The sequence below is a fragment of the Vulpes lagopus genome, chromosome 6, assembly GCF_018345385.1.
Source record: "Vulpes lagopus strain Blue_001 chromosome 6, ASM1834538v1, whole genome shotgun sequence".
NCBI lineage: Eukaryota > Metazoa > Chordata > Mammalia > Carnivora > Canidae > Vulpes > Vulpes lagopus.
Window position 1 is genome coordinate 66,333,568 of NC_054829.1, and position 17,944 is coordinate 66,351,511.

Here is a 17,944-nt window from a genome sequence, read left to right on the forward strand (position 1 = left end):
GACACATATTACTGACAAAAACTTAGTATCCAGGTTGTATTAAAAACAGTCCACTGAGTGGCTCAGTTGAGAATCTGACTGTTGATTTCAGCACAGTTCATGAAGGGTATAAGATAAAGCACCCCCCCTTGCCCCCAGTCAGGCTCTGTGCTCAGCGGGGTGTCTGCTTGAGATTCTCTCCTTTTCCCTCTTCCTTTGCCCCTCCTCTCTGCTAAATAAAATAAACAAATATATTTTTTTAAATTCCACAAAATGTTATGAAACAATAAGGTCTTAGATTGGAAAAATATGGGCAAAATATTTGAAAATGTAATTCACAAAAAGGAAACCTGAATGGATGGCCAGCCTTATCAGTAATCAGGGAAATGAAGATTAAAACCATCATAAAATTTCATTTCATAGCCATCAGAGGTGAAAAAATGACTAATAAACCTATGTAGTAGACAGGATTTAGAAATAAATGTCCCGCCAGATTAAGTGACATTTAAAATAAAAAGTAGAAGATGAATTGTTTGGACAGGCAAAGAATTAGGATTATAATATTCTAGGTAATAAAGATAGCAGTTATAGAAACCCTGATGTAGGAAAGCACTGTGCTCATTTAGAAAATGAATATAGTCAATTTCATTCATTAATTCAATTGATATTTATCAGATATCTACTATATGATGGATATTACTCTTTATAATAGAATATCTATAAAGATAAACCTATGCAATACAGTGAATAATAGGAAAGTTGTTTTTCCTATCAGAGAGATACACTTGATACAGATATGAGTTTGCATTTTATTTGAAATTTAATGAAAATCTATGAAATGAATATAAACAGTGGTTTTTATGACCTCATTTACACTTTTCAAATATCTATGCTGTTGATATATGGAGAATAGTTTTAAATAGTCTGAGAAAAGAAACAGGAAGACAAGATGAGGCCTTTAATTCAGAAAAAGAGGGATCCCGGGGTGGCGCAGTGGTTTAGCGCCTGCCTTTGGCCCAGGGCGCGATCCTGGAGACCTGGGAATAAATCCCACATCGGGTTCCTGGTCCATGGAGCCTGCTTCTCCCTCTGCCTATGTCTCTGTCTCTGTCTCTGTCTCTCTCTCTCTCTCTCTCTGTGTGTGTGTGTGTGTGTGTGTGTGTGTGTGACTATCATAAATAAATAAAAAATAAAAATAAATAAAAATAAAATAATTCAGAAAAAGAGATAGTGACCAGGACTACAGTGGATACCATAGAGGTGCATCAACAAGAATAGATGTGGGAAATACCAATCTGAAATTCTCTGTTGAGTCATGGTCACCATACTTTCTATTAATTCTTTAAACATAAATTAGATGTAAATAATAAAGGAGAGAAAAATGCTGAAAATAGCTGGCATGTTTCTGACTTGAGGATAGGTAGATGACAGATAAATAAGATAAGGTAGATCGAGATGGTGAAAGTGGCAGGGAAACAAACTTTTTTATTTGGTTATTTTTGAGATAAGTTTAAGAATACTGTTAGATATTGAACTCAATAAAGTCAGAGAGAAAGATACATGATCCAGAATCCAAAATAGATGAAAATTTGAGGGATGCCAGGGTGGCTCAATGGTTGAGTGTGCTTTTGGCATGATCCTGGAGTACAGGGATCAGTCTCTGCAGGAAGTCTGCTTCTCCCTCTGCCTATTTCTCTGGGTCTCTCTCTATGTCTCTCATGAATAAATAAATAAAGGTCTTTAAAAAAAAGAAATGAAGATTTGAGCCATAATTTGGTAAATGATATATACATAATTTTTTAAACAAGGACCATCGATAAGACTGTATAGGCTTTTTTCTTTAAGTTGGTTATTGAGGCATGATTTTCATTAAGTAAAGTGCACATACTTCAAATACACAGTTTGGTCAATTGTAAAAAAAAAATGTATACCCTACTGCAAACAGCCAAATTAAGCTATAAAAAACTTCCATCACCCAGAATTCTTTTCTCATGCCCCTTCCCAAACTCCCATGCCTTAATCTATACAACCACTTGATCTGATTTTTACTGCTACAGATGGCCCATATAACTTAATTTAAACAGTATATGCTTTTATTTTTTGGTCTTTTTTCATTAACATAATATTTTTCTCTCTCTTGTTGCATGCCAGGAATTTGTTCCTATTCACTGCTGACTAATACTCCATTGTATGAATACATTGCAGCTTATGTTAATAGACATGTGGGTTGTGTCCCATTTTGGTTATCATAAATAATATTGCTATGTAAAAATTTGTGTGTATATATATCAGGGTGAATATTTATGGTGGATAGGTTTACTTTTACATCTTTTTGTATATCTAGTGTGTATGACCTGTTTGAAACATTTTTGCCTACCTACCCAAAGTGTCCAAGATATTATTCTATAGTATTCCAAGAAATAACAGCTGTAGCTTTCATTCCATCTATGACACATTTCACATTAATTTGTTGTGGATAGTGTAAAGATCAGAGTTCTTTTTTTTCCTCCAGAAGTTCATCTAGTTTTTCCAGCAGTATTTGTTGAAAATTTCCTGGAAAATTACTTACTGCTGCTTTTGATGAGGGCACCTGGGTGGCTCAGTGGCTGAGCATCTGCCTTAGGCTCAGGTCATGATTCTGGGGTCCTGGATGGAGTCCGGCATCAGGCTCCCCATAGGGAGCCTGCTTCTCTCTCTGCCTATGTCTCTGCCTCTCTCTATGTGTCTCTCATGAATAAATAAATCTTTAAAAAAAAAAAAAGAAAATTAAGTGATCATGTATATGTGGATATATTTCTAGACTTTATTTTGTTCCATTTATCTATATGCCTAATACAATGCTATTCTCATTTCTGTACCTGCATAAAAAGTCCTGAGATGGGAAAATTTATGTCTCGTGACACATATTTTTCAAAATTATATTTTTTAACTCCAAAATTTCCATTATTTTATGTTTCTATTTTTCAATTAAAATTCATCCTTTGTGGAGGCATTGAAATATATATATATATATATATATATATAGTCATTGTCTGCTAATTCCTATGTGGCCCCACTAAAAGACAGTCTTTACTGACTTTCCCTAAGTATATGTCAGACTTCCCCATTCTTTGCATATCTTATGATTTTTTGTTGAAATCTGAACACTTAAAAGTACATTTAGATAATATACTTCAGCAAATTTGAGGGGCACCTGGTGATGCAGCTGGTTACATGGCCAACTCTTGGTTTCAGTTCAGACCCTGATCTACCTCTGGATTGTTAGATGGAACTCTGCATCAAGCCCACGTTCAGTGCAGAGTCTGTTTGTTTTTCTCTCCCTTTCCCTATGCTCCTCTCCACCCTGTTCTCTAAGATAAATAAATCTTTAAAAAATACATATTTTAGCAACTTTGGTTTCTAACTTTCCCCTTGAGATTTGCTGTCGCTGTTTTTATTATTTAGTGTTTTTCCTGTAATAAATCTGTAAAATATGTCTCCATAGCAGAGTGGGTCTATCAATATCTCTGCTCAGTTTTATATTTTTATTTTTATTTTTTCTGAGCCTGGCATTTTAGAGGTCACTCTAGTCTACATTGCTTAGTGGTCAGGACAATGATTTGTCAGAACCTGTGTTCAAGCTAGTTGGAGAGTACCTTCAAACATCTGTAGTCTTCAGACCTGTTAGGCTTTTCTCTGGGCCCTTTGGCATCACCTCGGCATATGTAAGCAGTCTGCTGGTCATCCAGGGATGTGTTTATCTTGGACACCCTCTAGGTTTTATGCATGCAAAAAGTGGTTCATGATGTGTGGAGACCTTATATAAGGCTATTTCTTTTCAGGATTTTCCTGTTAAAATTCTACTAGTTTTCTGATCTCTTGCTTACTCTAACTGGAACTGCAACCTCAGGCCATCAGAGATGCTCAGGTCTCCGTTCACTTGCCACTGGGATTGCTACTTTTATCTACAACCTGAACATGTTTTTGTTATTGTTGTTTTGGTTTGGTTTGGTTTTTTGTTTTATTCCCTTCCACTCAAAATTAAGTGAGTTACCTTTGGTACTGAGCTGAGGCTTTTTGTGTCTGTGTCCAACCCAGTAGAACTATAGCCCTACTGCACTGGATGGATGGATATAGCCTTAGTGAAGTATGCCACAGACTTCTATTTTTCTTACTCAAAATTCAATAGTTTTTCAAGAACTCATTTGTTTGTGTTTGGTCAATTTCTAGAGCCCTTAAATGCTTGTTTTTAGCAATTATATCCAGTAGCTATAGTCGTTTTTTGGAAAGAGGATTTGCCAACCCTCTCACATAGGTCATTCTACCTTTCCCTTCAAACAACTGAAGACACATCTAAAAAGTGTTTAGATAATAATTATTAAAATATTGTGACATTTTATAGATTACATTTTTAAGTGAATTAAGACACCACTGCAAAATATTTTTCTTTTATATTAAAGAAAATTCCATAAGTAACAGAAGGAGCTGACTAGAAAGTGGGCCAGAAGTACATGTATAAATGCATTCCTCTGATTTTAAAGTTCATCTCTACCCAACAAAACATACAGTGTCATAGAATGCATGTAGCATTCTTACCCCACTAATCTTACATTAAACATAAAGCTTTTGTGCTTAAATTTGTACTATCCCAGTAGAATTGGGCATCCAATTATTTATTTAGTGGCCAATACAATAGTGCTATATTTCATGGTAAAAAACAGAAGAAAAACTTGAAGTGTAGTCCTTGAGCTTCATGCTTAGTTTTGAGATGCCATCAAAAATATTTCTATTTACCCTATTGATAAGAAACTTCTTTCACTACCTGGATAAACATGAATTTTCCCAGGTCAAAGTACAGATTATCTGAACCTATTTATACTGGTCCAAGCACAGCTTAGAGATGTAATTTCTGCTATATGTGATCTGAAATTCAATGCTACTCTTTAATATTTGAGGGTAGATTTTCAGCATTTTCCTATACACATACTAATAACAGATTTCTTTATTCATGCTATATTATTCTTAGTGATAATTTTTATTTCAAAAAATATGACAGAGATGTAAAGTAGTGAATTTCAGAAATCAAAATTGAAATTTCATTTTGATAAAACTAGTTTACACGTCAATAAGTATAAACAAGTTATAATAAAATGTCTATGAACAAAGGATAAGTTTGAATTTTTCCCAACTGACCAGAGGTTTAAACAAAAACTAGAAACTTTTGGGGAGGAGGGCGGGGGGTGGGGGGGAATGGATGAGGGGCACTGAGGGAGACACTTGACAGGATGAGCACTGGGTGTTATTCTGTAAGTTGGTAAATTGAACACCAATTAAAATTAATTTATTAAAAAAAAAAAAATAAACTAAGATGAGAAAAAAAAAAAGAAGTTATATTGTTACTTTGCCCTTGAGTGGTCAATAACTACCAGGGACACACTTAAAAGCAAAATAAAACAATTAAATGACAAAAAAAAAAAAAAAACTAGAAACTTTTCAGCTTATGTAAATTTGTTTTTAGTTTCTGTGAAGAAGGAAAAACTAGTTCAGTTCATTTAATCTAAACTCCATGATTCATCAGCAACTGAACAAAATCATGCATAAGAGAGAAGCTACATTTGGGTGGCTTTGAATTAGGAGTATTAACCAATAATTTAAAATGTAAACTAAATACATATAACAAGATACAAAAAAATCATACTTCTCCCCCCCACTAATAATTATATATGAAAATATTATGCTGATATGGCTTTTGCAAAAAGTCTTAGCATTTTAGGGGTACATAAAATTTTGCTGACATAATCAAAGTAAAATTTTGCTAATTTTTATATTAATTATCCACCCAAAGTCTTTTCACTTTCTGTTATATACATGCATTTAAACAAAAAAAAACTAATAAAAAAGTACAAAGTATAGAGATGAATTTTATACTAAATGTAGTCCAGCTGTAATAAGTTTTTATATCCTCCCAAAATCAATAAAATTATCATTTATCTCCTTATGACGAAGTGTATAACCAGAGGAAATGTACTTTCACTTTTATCTATGTGATCAGACTTAAATAATGGGTTAAATCAAACACTGTGATCCAAGAATCTTATTGCCTAGGTTGGCAATTCCTTCTTAATTTTTTAAATGAGATGATGCAGGAAAATGTCACATATACCTTAACAAAACTAGTCCTTAATAGAGATGCATTGTTTCTATACAGAAATAGACATATAATAGTAAGGGCATTGTTCAAATAATTAATAATATAATAGCAAACATGGAAATAGTACTTTCTTTAGCACATAGTCTACCGAGTGCCTACCTCTAATTAACTCATTTCAGTCTTTCATTAATATTGTAATACTACAATTAATACTAAGTTAATTTTTTATCCACATTTTAAAGATGAGAAAAATGGAGATACACAATGATCACATAACGAGCAAATGACAGAAACAGAATTCAAACCTAGGCAATTTATGTCTAATGGCTGTGCTCCACTACAGTGTACAGTATTTATATACATTTTACTAGCTTCTCAAATAATAAGATTATGTTATCAAGAAATAAATTTCTATTAATAGTGCACAATTTCTTCCTATTTCTCCTGGGACTGATATCAGAAAAGCCCATTTCACAGTTGAAGTTCCTGGGGAAATATGTGGAAAGATGGGGGACAGAGAGATATTAATTAATTTTTGATTCCATGGGATTAAATGATAAATGCTTACATCAAATTCTGCATGCTGGGAGGTGGAGGAACAAGACAAAGATGGAAGTAATTAAAGCTTTTTCACTGGCAGGTAAATTGGCTCCTCTCTCTATATCTTATATCAAATAATTAAGTTTTACATATATAAAAGCTATAAGACTAAAATTCATGGAGGAAGACCAGGAGGGAGGAAAAATTTATAAAAATGTAATAAGATATCCATGATCTTTTACTCCAATATATATTGGATAGTGTCTTTCTCAATAAAGAAATGTGTCTTGATGTTTGACACATAAGGCAATTCCCTGGGTTCAAAATCAATCATCTTTTTTTTCTAAGAATCTGATAAAGACAAAAATGTTTAATTATAATTGCAAGAAATCCTCCATGGATTTTTGCAATGAATTAATCATGATCTGCTTTGAAGCAGAACACAGGAGCAATTGAACATCATCATGAATAGCAAGAAATACCCCAAATCTTTTTATTTTTGACCATTTAAATTTTTTAATTATAAATCTTCTATTTTAATATATGCATTTCAGAATATCAATACTTAATTATATTCTTTCCTCTAAAAAGCTGTAAAATTGATGTGTATAAACATCTGTTAGAAAAATCAATGGATCTAATGTCAGGGGAATGAAATTTCAACGCATGAGACCTTTTATCTTTTCAATAGATTTGGCCCTAATGATATCCATTTAAGAACACAAAAATTCTTTGATTAATGAAAAATATTTGCAAAGCCAGATAATCTTCCATTAAATAGATAAGAATAGTAAAATCAGACTGAAAATTAGAGACTTAAAAATAAAACTAGATTGGAGACTATACTAACCTCATTTATGCATGGTCTAAACTTTTAATAATATATCTAGAGAATGAGCTCTGTTAATCTTACTACAGTTTCTATTTGCTATATCTGTGTTTTCTCAGTGTGTTCAAGCCAACTTTGGGTTTGTATGTCTTCCTTCCTTCACTCCCTACTTCCCTCCCATCTTCCCTTCCTTCCTACCTTCTATCCTTTCTTCCATCTGTATCTACCTATCCATATATCTGACAACAAGTGTTAGTTTGATGTGTCAACTTGTCTGGATCACAGGGTAATCAGATATCAGTTAAATATTATTCTGGGTGCTTCTGTAAGGGATTTTTGACTGAGTTCAATATTTAAATAAGTATATTGACTTATGAGTAAATAACTGAGTAAAGCAGACTGCCCTTCCCAATGTGTATGGGCCTCTTGCAATCATTGAAGGCCTGAATAGAACAAAAGTCTGATTTTTCCTACATGAATGCCTTCCCGCTGGGCTTTAGATTCCCTTCCTGCATTTAGACTTAAACTGAAAAATTAGGTCTTCCTGGATCTCAAGCTTGCTGGCCTTTGCACTCAAACTATACCATCAGCTCTTCTGGTTTTCTAGCTTATGGGCTACAGATATTGGGGCTTGTCAGCCTCCATTATTGTATGAGATAATTCCTTATCATATATATTTTATGAAATATCTATATCTATATCTATATCTATCTATCTATCTATCTATCTATCTATCTATCTATAGAGAGAGAGAGAAAGAGAGAGAGATTAGCCTCTTTTGGCTCTTGTTAGTGCAATTGGAAAGAGGAGTTAGAGCCATCCAAGAAATATGACTTATCTAAGGAGGAGGAATTTGGACGTCTATTTCTATATGTGGATTTTGGGTGTAAACTAAGAATGTAACACTCCCTTCCCCAATACGTTGGTATGCTTCTCATTTATTACCACTATGTATACATAAAATCATTGTTTGAAAGTCATACATATAAGATAGACTGGTGGTGATTTGGCTGTGATTCCCTGGAGAACCCTAACTAAATACCCTCCCTTTCATCTATCTATCTGTACCCTCCCTTTCGTCTATCTGTACCCATATATATGTGGATGTGCATAGGTTGTTTAAGAATCATTGTACACGTAAACTAAGCTTTTTTTGGCCTTTCTTAGTACAATTGAAAAGAGAAACTTGAGAACATTTAAGAATATTCCTTTACCTGAGTGAGAATGAATTTCCATTTTGCCCATGATATGTTTGCTAATTTTATTTTTGCATATCTTTTCTGGAGATTTGCACCCAAACTATCCTGTTAACACTATTAGCTCTGAAGTCTGACAAACCCAGCTTTCAATATAGGTCCTAAAATCTAGGTCTTAGCACTTATGTCCTTGAGTAAATTATTTGCCCCACTAAAACTTAGTATTCTCATCTATGGGCTATTGGCAAAAAATTATCAGTTTCTACAGTATTAGATAGTATCTTACAAAGATAAATCTCAAAAAATGGTATTTTCATTGATCAATTATCCCTACTTTATTATGCATATGTGGTTATTTTGTGTAAGACCACAAAATCATAATAAAATGTGTTCTGTGGGGTGCCTGGGTGGCTCAGTCAATTAAGCATCTGCCTTTGGCTGGGGTCATGATCACAACGTTCCTGGATCAAGCCCCCCACCTGACTCCCTACTCAGTGGTTAGTCTGTTTCTCTTCCCTCTACCTCCCCCCCCTAGCTCATGCTCTCTCCATCTCTTTCTCTCTCTCTCTCTCTCTCTCTCTCTCTCTCTTAAATAAATAAATAAATAAACAAAAATATTTTTTAAAAAAGTATTCTGTTAGACATCCATCCAGTGAGTTGTTAGATAACCTATTATATTTACTTTTTTTTGCTTCTGATTATTATAATTGTATCAAAATTTCATCTTAAATCTTATTGTTTTAAGATACCTCGATTTTCAAACAATGATTTAATGTATGCATAGGGTAATAAATGACAAGCATACCAATGTATTGGGGAAGGGAGTGTTACATTCTTAGTTTACACCCAAAATCCACATATAAAAATAGACACCCAAATTCCTCCTTAGATAAGTCATATTTCTTGGATGTCTCTAAACTCCTTTTTTCAATTGCACTAACAAGAGCCAAAAGAGGCTAATCTCTCTAAATAGTGATATATCCCTAGAGTTAAAAATACACGGCTTGAAGTTGTAATGGGTCATTGTTGTTGGATTCTATTCCATAGACCTAGATCTAGATAACTCTTAGAAAGACCAACTGGTGTTCATTGGTTCAGACTGCAAAGCTCTCAAATGTCTTATCCTTCCCAAAGGGCCCATCTAATCAACTAAAAATCAGTGAAGAGAGATTGATCTAACTTTAAATTAGCACCATATCATGATGTGTATGATCTCATTTTTTTTGGCTTTAGTTTGTCTTTGATCTTTCCATTTCAGAGAAAAGCATAGCCAATTTAACCCAGTCTATTTGTACAATATATACTAAAGAATTATTCTTTATTTTTTTTAAAAGCAAAGCAATGCTTAGAAAATTGTTACAGCTTATTACATTATCCTTTGTCTTTTTTGCAAGAAAAAGTCATGTTAGATATAAAGGACACTGTTCCTGGGCATATTTCATAGTCTCATGGACATAGCACTGTGTTTTTGAATGTGCTGATGGGCCATAAAGACCATATTCCATATGTCAAATTTACCTTCTTATCTCTTGGAGACCTGAGGGGATACGCTTTACTAAATTCAAATGTCAGAGCTCTATTCTGCATCCCAGCATGACGGCTCAGCAGTACGCAATTGCACACTTAAGCAGAAATATCTGCCTGGCCAGATTAATGGTCAGATTAATAGTATCTGTTTATTTTAAATAAATCTATCTTGAGGCAATGTCTCAAGTTGTTTGCCTAGTTAATACACAAGACTCCCTTGAGGGCCCTAGGATAAGCATAAAAGAAATAAAGGATTTTTAAAAAGTAATTATCTCTAGTCAATAATAATTAATCAATGAGAAGCTTGATTAGACAAAGGAAAAATTATGTCTTGAACTTGTTTTTGAAACCTGGAAACATTAAGATTAGATTACTTTCTACTTGTTCTCAACTCATAAACTTTTGGGATGCTTAGCAATGTTTTCAAACATGATGTTTTAATAAATGATAAAATATTTCCTACTAATTAGTTTAGAGAAAGAAGACAACAAGAAGAAGCTCGTTGACCCTTATTTAATTCTTCCATGCCTATTTGAATCCATGTTTAGGAATACTACACCAAATTCACCTCTGAAATTTCCTGATCAATTCAGAGATGTAATTTCAGCTCCTTTTGGAAAGGTGACCGATCGGTTCTGAAATGATAAATTGTGTCTTTTTTGCTTCTCTTCCTATTTTCCTTCTCTGCAGGTTTGACACAATCGAACATATTCACCTGTAAATATTTTGCCTATTGAGTTGTTTGGGTATTATGCTGAGAATTCTTCATTTTAGGCTTTTAAAAAAAATTTTTTTTAGTAGGAGAAGAGGAAGTAGTGAGGAAGAAGGAGGAGGACGGGAAGGGAAAGAGGGGAGAAAAGAAGGAAGGATTAGAGAGGGGAAAGTAACTAAAACAGATTAATCACCTTTTATATGCTAAATTGTTTGCATATAATCCTAATTCATCATCACATCGAATTCATTCATCAACTCTATGCTTTTTTTTTTTTTTTTTCAACTCTATGCTTTTAAAGGTTTGTCTGCCATACCATACCGTACTATAGACTAGGTGGCTTAACCAACAGAAATTTATTTCCTCTCAACTCTGGAGATTAGAAGCCTAAAATGAAGATACTGATAGGGTTGGTTTTTTCTAAGAGCATCTCTCTTACTTAGTTCATAGATGGCTGTCTTCCTGTCTTCACTTGGTCTTCTGTGTCTGTCTGTGTCCTAACTTCTTCCTATAACGGCACAAGTCATATAAGCTCATTTTACCTAAATTACCTCTTTAAAGGCCCTATTTTCAAAAGTCCAAATTTTACTTTAATTACTTCTTGAAAAGCCCTATCTCCAAATACAGTCACATTCTGAGGTACCGGGGGTTAGGATTTTACATCAACTTTGCGGGGAACACAATTCAGATAGTAATGGGAGAGTTCTATAGGAGGCAACCGAGGTTCAGTGAGCTTAAGGGTGAGTCATACTCTCAGGACATGAGGTGGTCATTTTAGAAATTTTCTCACTATGAAGTCAATAACATTGCCTACCACATTCTGCTTCCCACCTGGGTCTTATTCCTGTTTTGGTCATTCATTTCTGACCAAATGACTGAATGACTTTGAGAAAGTTCCTAAACTTTTTTCCCCATTCTGTTCATTGTGCAAAATAAGAAATCCAAGTTATACGATATTTAAGGAACCTTGCAACTTTAACATTTTTTGATAAAAAGCAGTTGTTTTTTTGCCAGAAGTCTTGATTTCCCAATAACATTGTAGAATCATTTTGGGGTGAAACCAAATGTCACATTTTCATTCTACCAACAATTATAACAGTACTGAGTTTATGATTAACTATTCAAATTAGGGCTTTTTAGTCCTCTATTACAATGGGGAAATTAAGAGTTTTCATTTAAAATACATATTGTATGTTGATTTTGTAATAGCATCTAGTGATTTCAGTCTAAATTAGCAATAAAGCAGCAGCTACAAAGGTAGAAAATTAGGAAAAAATGATTGTGCACTGAAGAATTGTCATGTAATTGCAATTATTCAAATGCTTTCAATTCTTCATTGGATATGATATACAACTCCTTATTTCCTTTTCTAAAAATGACTCTACACACTAATGAGTGGGCAACATACAGCAAGCATGGCATAGAGGGCCTACACCTGATTTATTAAAGGCATTCAGTTTTAGGTTATGGAATATAACTATCCCAGTTAGCATAGGTCCAATTTAAATTTCACTGTCATGTCATTTGTGATTTCTTGAGGTTGGACAAATTTAAGCATCAACTGTATTATTGTAATACTATATGTATGTTATACCGGTGTAAGTATGAGCTTCATGAATTTTATTTATTTGAAAATAATAAATAATGCATTTCCTTGAAGACATTTCATTAAAAGTTTTCTTTAGGTTAACATAATTAATATAAATTATCTTATATATTTATATATATATTATATATAATAATTCAAATATCTTCCACCTTCATATTCACACTCAGAATTTATGTTGATACTAGATATAAAATCATACCAGTGACCTGTTATGTGGTTTTATATGGTCTATTTCCTAACCAGTAAAAAAAATAAGTTTTCATTAGCTCTGTCATGAAAAACACATATATATTCAGGAAAAAAATGTGTTAGAATTTTAGCCTTTTAACTTAAAAAAAATGCATACTGTGGTCTGAATGTGTCCCTCCAAAATTCATGTGATGAAATCCTAACCTCCTGGGTTTAGGAGGTGGGGACTTTGCGGGTGCTTCAGCTATGAGGGTAAACCTTCATGAATAGCATTATGCTCTTATAAAAGAGGCTCCACAGAGTTTTCTCATCTCTTCCATCATGTGAGGACATAGGGAAAAGGTGCCGGCTCTGCACCAAAAAGAGGATCCTCACCAGAAGGTGACCATGCTGGTGCCTGATTGTGGACCTTCCAGTCTCCAAAACTATCAGCAGTACACTTCTATCATTTATAAGCTATCCAGTCTGTGGTATTTTGTTATAGCAGGCCAAACACTAATCACAGTGTTTACCATCAATACACTCCTCAAATTCATTATATGAACTTCAACAACTGTTTTTGCATTATTATGCCTGTAATAATGCTGAATAGAAATGACCTTTTTGTCAATGTTATATAAAGTAGATAGACACAGTTTATTTATTTGCATGAGTGTTAGCTTTTTAAGACTGCCTACATGCCATTTTATGATCCTGTAAAAGAATGTATTATTCTTATGCTTGACTTATAGTGTAAAGATCTTTTATATAGCAAAGGTGCAATTCCTTTTTAAGGAATCCTTAGTGATGTATCTCCTATAAAGAAAATAAGTATAAAGTTAACAATTTTATGTGATTATGAGAACACATAAGTGAAAGTGTGAATCTACTAAAATTCATGCTCTTACTTTTATAAAGATGAATATCATCTTTTCCTAATGCAATGGTGACTAATAATTAGAGCATTTTTTATTGTTTAAAGTGTATCCTATGTAAAATTGTTTTACATAGATTGTTTCATAGATATTTCATAGTTTAAGAAATAATAAATATATTAAAATATATTTGAGAATAGATGTTTTGCAATGTCGATTTTAAAACACATTTATTAATTTCAGAATATTGACTTCTAATCTTCACATGTACCAAAATAAACATTAATCATTCCCAACACTTTTTATTGCCTAAAATATAATTTATTTTTGTTTTAGCCTGATTCTAAAGATTTTAAAATATGAGAATCACACTTCTTTGCCTAGATGACATAATAATTGCATATGAAACTACTTTGTATGACAATCAAGAAATCTAAAATTCTAAAGTTGAAGCTTATCTCCATTTTCTCTTCCTATTTATTACGCTTGACCTATAATTTACTTTTTTGAATACCTTATATAATATCTAACCATCTCAGACATAACAAATCTATCATACAACAGGAATATTTTAATAACATCAATATGCCATTGCTTGATACTGAGCATTACTTTTTAAAATACTTATAGATGGTATTTTCAACCAGAGCTTTTTTCTCTTTTGTTGTTATTGCTATTCTTGTTGTTTGTTTTTTGTTTTGAAAGATATCTTAAAATTTTCTTTATTCTAGGTTAAAATCACTCTCATTACTTCTACACATTTTTTCTTTCCTTACTTTGAAAAAAGAGCAAGCATAATTCTCTTCCAAGTGTCTCCAAATAGCTGTTATTAAATTATGAAATATTTATTCTAGAGAATAATTTTATTTTTTTCATTCCCTCACTCCTCCCAAAATATGTTAGAATACCTTTTGTTCAATATCAGTCTGGGCTACTGTTATATCCCTTAAAATGTAGTGCTTAGAAATGGCAGGACTATCTCAGAAATGTATGAGAATAAGGAACAGTTTTTCTTCTTTAAGGATAATGTACTACTCAGAATTAAAACTTTTTAAACAAGTAGCACCTATACTCTGGATAAAGTTTGTTAATTTTTAATTAAAACTGCTTTGTGTGTTTGGTTTGTTAGTTGATTACTTGTGCAGTTCGTTGAGAACCTGAAGAGTATATTTCTGGGGAACTGAATATGAAACTTTATTTGTATCCTTCTTAAATTTTATATCATGTACCCAATTTATCATTCTAGTTTGTGAAAATCCTTTCAAAAACCTCTAATTGTAATGTATTATCTCTTTGAGTTTCATGCCACTGTGGCAATAATTAGGAATATTAACAAATACTATAGTTCATTTTTCTTCCAAGCTTATGATAGGATTACACTCTCTGCATTCTGGAAGTTAAGTGCATTCTTGTGATTTGCTTTGTCCCATAGAATGTAGCCAACATGTCCTGTATCATTTTTGGAAAAAAAAAACCAACAACAATAAACAGTTATTTTTCTTTTCGGTGCTGTGACTGGCAACATTAAATATGATGGCTATTCCAACAGCCTGAGAGTGGGGATGACACAAAACAGACTCCTTACAAACCTGAGATTAACGTAATGTGAAATAACAATAAATAATATCTTCTTGCTTTAAACTACAGAGATTGTGTGCAAGTGCATGAATGTGTGCACGTGTGTGTGTGTGTGTGTGTGTATGTGTAGGTGTGTGTGTGAGAGAGAGAAACATATGTGGTGTGATTTTTGTTGTGATGTCAAGATAGTCAGGTTTCTTAACAAAATGACAATGGCCTAATGTGACAAAATTAATTTCTTGCTCTTACAACATGTCCAATGTGGGGTTTAAAAAAGGCAGCTTTGTTCAGATACGCAGGCCAATGGTGGTCTAACTTGACACATGCTTCTATCATCTCTTGGTGGGGAAAGGAAAGTGAAAATGAGGGTAGTCTCTCTGATGCTTAGACTCTTAGCATAATATGTTGCTCAGAAATTATACAAATACTTTTCATATTTCATTGGCCAAAGGAAATCATATAGCTACATCTAATTTCAAAGTGGTGGGATATTTCAATTATCTGTTAGAAATTCAGTATAATCACCAAATTCTTTTAAAACCTCTTCTACATAACAGTAGCTTTGAACTATATTTTCTTAGTACTCTCCTTAAGAAAGCAGGAGAGAAGCAGAGGTCATTATTCCCTGTAAGTGATTACATGCACACAAGTGAGCAGATGTGAGATTCACAACTGCTTTTGGGTGAGAATTTAGAAACCACTAAACTGCTGCCAACTGACATAGTAGCAAGAGATTTCCTAGAAATTCCTTTAAAGGGTAGCCTGGGTGGCTGAGAGGTTTAGCGCTGCCTTCAGCCCAGGGCATGATCCTGGAATCCCGGGATTGAGTTCCACATTGGGCTCCCTCCATGGAGCCTGCTTCTCCCTCTGCCTGTGTCTCTGCCATTCTCTTTCTCTCTCTCTGTCTCTCTGTCTCTCATGAATGAATGAATGAATGAATGAATGAATAAATAAATAAATAAATAAATAAATAAATAAATAAAATCTTTAAAAAAAATTCCTTTAAAAAGGCTATATTTCCAGTTACCTTTTGACAAACATCTTTTTCAAAATGCCATGCCAGAAGTTGAGCTCTGCTTCCCTAACCTTATGGTGGCAACTTCTCTGCCTTTTCATAAAAAATTCCGTGTTTTGCTTCCTTATTACTTCCATATTCAAATAAGCCTCAATTTCTATATTACTTTATTTTCAGAATACTTGTAGAAAGTGTTCCAGATGGCAGCATAGAAGGACCCTAAGCTCACCTCTCTCATGCACTATTGGTGGGAATATAAATTGGTACAACCACTGTGGAAAACAGTATGGAGTTTCCTCAAAAAATTAAAAATAGAACCACCATATGATTCAGCAATACCACCTGTGAGTATTTTTCCAAAAAAAAAGAAAACACTAACTTAAAAAGATATATGCACCCTTGTATATCACATTATTATTCACAGCATTGTTTAGAATGACATGACATTATCACAGCCAAGATATGGAAGCAATGTGTGAATTTGTAGATGAATGGATAAAGGAGATGTGAGGAAGATGGTAAGAAGATATGTATACACACATATTGCTTACATACATATTATATATTCTTATATATATACACTTCTATATTACTCAACCATAAAAAAGAATGAAATGTTGCCATTCATGAAAATAACATAGATAGACATAGAGGGTATTATGCTAAGTGAAGTAAATCAGATAAAGACAAATCCATATGATTTTACATATATATGGAATCTAAAAAAAGTAAAATGAATAAGGCAAAACTGAAACAGACTTAGATAACTCATGGCTGCTAGAGGAAAGGGGAGTATATTAAAATAAATAAGACACAAAAAAGACCTTAATATGAGACGTAAAACTATAAAACTCTTAGGAGAAAACACGGAACAAAACCTTTATGACATTGGATTTGGCAATTTCTTAGTTATGACACCAAAGATATAGGAAACAGAACAGGATATAGGAAAGAGAAAAATTTCAACCAATTGAACTCCATGAACATTTTTTAAATTATACATCAAAGACAATTACAACAGAGTAAAAAGATAACCCACAGATTGGGAGAAAATATTTGCAAATTGTGTACCTGATAAGGAATTAATAACCAGTATATATAGAGAACTACTAAAACTCAACAACAAAAATACAAAGAACTTGTTTCAAAAATAGCCAAAGGACTTAAACAAACATTACCTCAAAGAAGTTATACAAAGACCGAAAAACACATAAAAAATCTTTAACATCACTACTCAAAGGTAAATGGAATTAGAAACTAGAATAACATACCACTTCGCACCCATTGGGATGGTTACTATCAAAACCAAACAAACAAGAAATAATGTGTTGATGAAGATGTGGAGAAATTGGAATCCGATTGCCTGTTTTTAGAAATGTAAAATAGTACAGCTGCTGCAGAAAACAATATGATGGCTTCTCAAAAAAATTAAAAATAGAATTACTATATGGTACAGCAGTTCTACTTCTGGGTATATACCCCAAATAATTGATAAGAGATAAATGTTTGTTATTTCAGCCATTCAGTGTATGGTAGCCAAACTGACTAAGAAACAGAACTGAAAAGTTGGCTGCTGATATAAAAAACTAAAAATGTGGAGGTGACTTTGGAGTTAAGTAATGAGTAGAGACTGGAATTTATGCTAGAAGTGGAGACTCTGGTGATGGGACATTTTAAGGTGATACTGGTAAGAGAGAAGAAGGGAAAGGAAAGCTGCAGAGAAACCTTCCATTTTCTCAGAGAATACATAATCATATAGAGATGTGGATAGGAATATGCACGGTAA